Source organism: Piliocolobus tephrosceles, chromosome X, assembly GCF_002776525.5.
Source record: "Piliocolobus tephrosceles isolate RC106 chromosome X, ASM277652v3, whole genome shotgun sequence".
NCBI lineage: Eukaryota > Metazoa > Chordata > Mammalia > Primates > Cercopithecidae > Piliocolobus > Piliocolobus tephrosceles.
The window spans coordinates 53033537-53040515 of NC_045455.1; the positions used below are offsets into that span (position 1 = coordinate 53033537).

Here is a 6979-nt window from a genome sequence, read left to right on the forward strand (position 1 = left end):
AATTGAATCAATAAGGATAAATTTGAAAAATAGGGAAATGAATTGAAGGTCAAAATCAAATATTCTTTTGAATATATGCAAATAGTTTTAGTGCCAAGACTGAAAATCATTTTTTTACGATTACAGAAGCTATAGACATGCCCCGATATTTGCAAAAAATATGCTATAATAGTGGGTCAAGAGAGGTAGTCTAGAAACGGATTGATTTGGAGAACATGTAAAATAATCAGCTTAATATGCATTATTATTTTCTTACCATAGCCAGTTCTGTGAATCAGGAATGAGAAACAGATGTCAGTGAATCAGCAGTGAGAAACAGCTGCTAGGAATACTGTATTCTGAAGTCATGTGGTGATTTTATGGTTCAAGTAAAACAATAACAAAAATATTAACATAAGTACCACACACTTGTTACAAAAGGAAAGAACATTGAAAAGAAGTCAACTATGATTCAGTTTTAAATCTTAGATATATTAGTGTATCTTGACATCACGAATATATTTAATAAATATAATTCTAATTTGATGTTAATTTGAATTAACTGATTACATAATTATTATTATTAACTTTCAAAGAGCTTCTTTTATGCCAGACACTATTCTAAACTATTTTGTTTACTCCTTACAACTCACTGAGGAAGTTTTTTTTTTTTTTTTTTTTTTCATTTTACAAAGGAGGAATGTGAGGTTATAAATGAATTACCAAAGATCACACTATTCCTGACTTAATACTAGTTATATCTTAGTCCAAAATAAAAATAAAAGCTGTAATTTAATTGTTTAAAAATTTGTGTAAGGAATATTATGTTATTTGTCATCTATTTGTCTCTTTCTATCAACTGTATTTTTTATAACATCCAAATTGCCACATACCATGACAATGCAAGTCATTCAATCCATTCTTAAATTAAAGAGATTTAATAGTGCTGAGTACTATTTTGACGGTAAATGAAATGTTTAATGACTGATATTCAAGTATAAAGGCATCAATCATCTGACAGGCACCATTTTTAGGAGAAAAATTATGCATTTAAAATAAATTAATAATGAAAGAAGGAATTCCTAATTTGGACTCAATATAAGATCAAAAGTCCAAAGACTGGCACTGGTTCTGCTTATAACCATCTCAATGGCTCCTTGCATAAAGATACCTGATATTTTAGGTCTCATTCATCTCTGTATTTATTCACAAGGTATTTAAAAAGGACTTACGATGTGCCAAAAACAAAAGCAGAACTCGGAATAAAGTGATATAACAGTCGTCAAACATACAGATGGCTTTTCCAGGCATTGGACTGCATGAAATAAGTAACTTGTGTGCAGAAATAATAGACAAGTAGTCGGAAGTCTGAGTTCTTAGACACACAAGAGATTTCAGACACATAAAATGAGAAAGAACAAGCAAAGGGGAGTGAGAAACAGATTCCAGTGTGATAGAATTTAAACCAAAGTAAGATATCCTGAGAGAGCGGGCCCGCTTGGCTTGGCGTCGATCCAGCGCTGGAGCTCTTGCGGGCGTCTCCGGGTTACTGCGGCTGAACTGCCGGCGGCTAAGGGCCTGCAAGCAGCCGCCACTCCTCCGGCGCTGGCTGTGGCGCTGGGGTCGTTGTTTCGTGACAACCACTCAGGTAGCCGTTTCTGAGACAGCAGGTGCGGCCGCTTTAGCCCGAAGCGGGCTCCGCGACTCCCTGCACTGTCTCTGCCAAGGCCCGACTCTTCTCTTCCGGACCCGACGCCAAGCGGTGACCCTAAGCCAACAGCAGGAGCGCCCGGAAATGGCGGCCTGGACTGCCTCGCACTGGCCCATCAAAGGGATCCTGAAGAACAAGACCTCTGCAGCTTCCTCTATGGTGGCGTCGGCTGAACAGCCCAGCGGGAGTGTAGATGAGGACCGGAGCAAAAAAATCCCAGAATTGGAAAGAAATGAACATCTTAGCGACATATCATCCAGCAGACAAAGCCGATGGTTTAATGAAAATAGATGAACCAAGCACTCCTTACTGTCGTTAAGATGGGAATGGTGAAGATGCATGTAGTGATACAGAAACCACTGAAGCCATAGCAGCAGATATCTTAGCTAAGAAATTAGCTGCTGCTGAAGGCTTGGATCTTAAAGTATAGGATTCAGGAACAAGAAAGCAGTGGACAGGAGGCTAGTGACCTCTCACCTGAGGAACGAGAAAAAAGGCGACAATTTGAAATGAAAAGGAAGCTTCACTACAACGAAAGACTCAATATCAAATTAGCTAGAGAATTAATGTCAAAAGATCTATATGATGATGGCAAAGATGAAGAAATGTTAAAGACTGCAGATGGAGAAAGCATGAAGACGGAAGAATCAAATCAAGGCTCTACTACAGGTGACCAACGGCAAAACAAATTCACGAAGTTCATAGAAGAGCTTTGTTCAACACTGCAACTGTTTGCTACATATAAACCCTGTTACTATAATACATTTCTTCTTCTTCTCCACAATTTATGATTTAAGTACCAAAATCATACCAGTTATTATGTATTGCCAAGAATTAAATGATATCCTTAGAAACTGATTAGACTGAAAATGCCTAATTGATCTTGTGCTTAGTACTTTACCACAAATGCAGTGTAATATCATCAGTCCAAAACTGCATTACTTTTGTAAAAACACTGATTAATTTGCATAAGATATTATATAGCATTTTATGCTTTAGAGGATGAAAAGTATCTTTTGAGAGGGAAACTATGTTATTTTCAGCACTCTAAATGGGGCAATACCTCTTATAAATTTCGTTGGTTTGCTTTTTTAAAAAATCAAAACATAATTGAACAACAGGACACATAGGCTAATAAATATTCAGGCCGAATAGTGTTTTAACACTGTTCTTCAACTTGATGTGTCTGTTTAATTGTAAAGGATTACAAGAGTTACTCTTGCATTTTCTGTCCTACTACCTTTAAAGTTCCTGTTGAGTTTATTTGTATTTACAAGGAAAGGACTGAACTTTTTCTCATCAAAACTAGCTTTTTTCCCCACAAATAAATTATCAGGTTAAACTTGCAATAATAATAATAATAATAATAATAATAATAATAATAATAATAATAAGCCAAGGTAGAATGTAGTTGTGGTCTGAGGAAATTAATGTTCTAAAAGTTGTAGAATGATAACAGGGTGTGAAAAGATACTGTTAAGTCAACTTAAACATGAACTGATGATTGACCACTGGATTCAGGTGAGCAGAGATGACAACAGCATGTGATATTTCTTCAGAGTAGAGGAAGCAAAGTCTGATTGAAGTTTGTTGGAGAAAGGATGGGAAGAGAAAGAGCTCAGACAGTAAGTACAGTTATACTTTCAATGAGTTTCGTTGAATAGAACAATCAAGTCAGGCATTAAAGGAAGAGGCAGAGTGAAGGGATTTTTATTTACTTTTTGTTGCTCTGTTTCTAAGCCAGTAGAAACTGCAATATGTTTCTATGCAAATGAAAATGTCCAAATAATAAGGAAAACATTGATCATACAGGAACATGATAGAGAAGTTGCCGGAGTCGTTCACTTTGCAAACAAGAGATAATATGATCCGTTGCACAAGTGTAGAGCTGAGACTTACATAGGAGCATATAGCTCATTTGTTGTGGGAAGAGGATAGGAGTATAGGAGGGTTGATAGACTTGATGATGGGTTCATGTAGGCGTTTCCTTCATACACTTTCTACTTTCTCAGTGAAATAATAACCATGATTTTGTATCTGGAAAAAGATGCTATAGTTCCATAGAGAGGAGAGTAATTGGAACAATTATGCAGAATAATGGGAGAATAAATTGAATAAGGAGATGGGGTGGTATCACCCTACAGCCTTAAGGAATCCCTTGAGTTCAGTGGTCAGGATATTAAAATGAGATCATTCAGCATTGTCGTGAGGTTTTCTCCTTTAAGTTCACTTATTCGATGATGACTTAGAACAGGTGACCAGTGAAAAAACAGTGAAAACAGTAAACATTTTTTTCAGGAAAATAAAGCAGAGGTGTTCATAATGGTATTGAGGCTTTATGAACAAAGGAAAGAGATTATAATGAGTGGTCATAAGATGTAAGTCAGATAGGTAGGAAAGACATGGTGAAAATACAGTAGTATCAGTGGATTGATTGGAAGATGGGATGAACCCAGTAATAAGTGAGAAAGAGGGGTTAGCTGTTACTGGTAATCTTCAAAGTTTAGATGGCTGAACTAACAGGGGCCAGAAGTCCATTGAAGGAGAATTCCTAAAGGAACTGCATGTGTAAATGGATATAGTAAGCATAGTGTATATGGATAGGAAATTTACTGAAAAGTTGCAGCGATAGTTTGGAGGAGAAAGATAGTAAGATGAATTACTGAATATTCAGAGAATGAGGGAGACTAAATTACAGATCTGGAGAGCTGTAAATAGCTGTGGCAAAAAGGGGCAATGTGTGTCATAAACTGTTGTCATGAGCTTCAACATAGATGAGAGTGTGGAGAAAGGATAAGGAACATCGGTTTGTTTGTGGTGAATAACACCACAGATCATTATGGGATGAATATAAGACTTTTTTTTTTTTTTTTTTTTTTTGAGACGGAGTCTTGCTCTGTCGCCCAGGATGGAGTGCAGTGGCGGGATCTCAGCTCACTGCAAGCTCCGCCTCCCGGGTTTACGCCATTCTCCTGCCTCAGCCTCCGGAGTAGCTGGGACTACAGGCGCCCGCCACCTCGCCCGGCTAGCTTTTGTATTTTTAGTAGAGACGGGATTTCACCGTGTTAGCCAGGATGGTCTCCATCTCCTGACTTCGTGATCCGCCGGTCTCAGCCTCCCAAAGTGCTGGAATTAAAGGCTTGAGCCACCGCGCCCGGCTGAGTATAAGACTTTTGAATGGAGATGAAGAATCAGGTAGGCCAAAATCATACGAGCATAAATCGTGTTTCTTGATTGTAAATACAATGGGCTCCTTGAGCTAGCGAACTGAGTGGTCCTTGATGCTTCCTAAGAGTCTCTGTCTGGCACTTGGTCTGCCACACCTTAGGATCAGACGTCTTGGTAATCACACCCTGATTATAAATACCCTTGGTTTGTCTTTGAATCACATTGCTCCCCTCCCATTCAACAAGACTTAGATATTTAAGAAAGCATTATCCTACTACAGTGGGAAATCAGTACCTCGTCCCATACTCCAAATAGAATTTCCTCACTCCAACAGTGTAGCACTTCCAATGTGATGCTATAAAACAGAGGGCACAAACTCAAATATGTACAGGAAATTTAAATAATTAAGGTTGTTAAAGGAAAGAAAAATCAACTACCAAAAATATAATGAAACACTACTTTTACATAACTATGTAGTAAATAACAATATAAGGATTATTAGTCCTAGCAATTATATTTTAAATTAAAAAATAAAAATAATGCAATTACAAAAAATCAAAACAGCTATGCATGACCTTTTTCTTAACTTTTAATTCGGTTTTGATATAATAGAGTTTTTTTTTGTTAACATCAAAATGAGAATGTTAGATCTTTTTTTTTTTGATCTTGTAATGTGAACTATAGCATGTCAGAAAGTTTTATAGAGACCACATGAAGATTATTTTAAAATTAGCTCTGTTACAATTTTAAATTGTTGTTATAAGTATTTGTTCGTGAATTGAAAATATGTTGAGTAAATTAAGTTTTATTTTTAAAGGTTAGTATCTGTAATTGTCAATTGTATTACTGATGTAACAATTTTGTTGGGAATGTAAAGATTAAATTATATGACACCATGAAGGATAATTCTATCTCAGAAGTTATTAAAAATAAATCTACTTAAAGATCAGAAGATTGCAAGATTTCTGAGGTCAGGAAGTGTGTCTGTATTGTTCACTGTTATATTCTTGGAACATGGAATAAGGCCTGGAACATAGCAGTCATTCAATAGATATTTTTGAGTGAGTTAATAAATTTATCTCATACCTGTGAAAGAAATTTTTTCTATTAATTCTGCCTAAATGGACATTGCTATATAAATTTGAATAACTTTATGTCTCACTGAATGAACAAGTCACATTAACAATAACATAAAAAGTAAATTATTTTGATATTAGAAATTAATTATGTAAAATCAATATTCTCTTATTTTGTTCGTTTCCAGAAAAGTACAGCACTACTCATTTACCTTTGAAAAAAAAGATGTGCTTTAAAATAGTGAATTGAATCCCATTATTTAAGGATTCAAATACATTATTCTACAGAATTTATAGTTGAAAATATCAATTAGTAATAGGGTAAGTACTTATTTTGAAGGGCAGAAATCTGATCATAGTCTCTTAAGCTATATAGTGTTCATCTTTACCATGCTACAATACACAAGCCCAAAGAGATAACAATGTATCTTAGAAATCCTGCAGAGAAACATGCCCCTGTCACCTATGCTTCAATCACAAGCCTATGATAAGTTTTGAGCATAGAAAAATATTACCCACTTTGAGGGGCAGAGCAAGATGGCCGAATAGGAACAGCTCCAGTCTCCAGCTCCCAGCGGGAGCCACACAGAAGACAGGTGATTTCTGCATTTTCAACTGAGGTACTGGGTTCATCTCACTAGGGAGTGCTGGAAAATCGGTGCTGGTCAGCTGCTACAGGCCAACCAGGGAGAGCTGAAGCAGGGTGAGGCATCACCTCACCTGGGAAGTGCAAGAGGGAAGGGAATCCCTTTTCCTAGCCAGGGGAACTGAGACACACAACACCTGGAAAACTGGGTAACTCCCACCCCAATACTGTGCTGTACCAAGGGTCTTAGCAAACGGGCACACCAGGAGATTATATCCCACACCTGGGCGGGAGGGTCCCACGCCCACGGATCCTCCCTCATTGCTAGCACAGCAGTCTGTGATCTAATTGCAAGGCAGTAGCAAGGCTGGGGGAGGGTCACCCACCATTGCTGAGGCTTAAGTAGGTAAACAGAGCCGCTGGGAAGCTAGAACTGGGTGGAGCTCACCAGCAGCTCAA

The 6979-nt window shown here is 37.3% G+C and overlaps 1 pseudogene; it reads left to right on the forward strand.

Annotated features, from left to right (window-relative positions):
• The first annotated feature begins 1489 nt into the window (after window positions 1-1489).
• On the forward strand, window positions 1490-2481 carry LOC111523899 (annotated as a pseudogene).
• Window positions 2482-6979: the final 4498 nt, after the last annotated feature.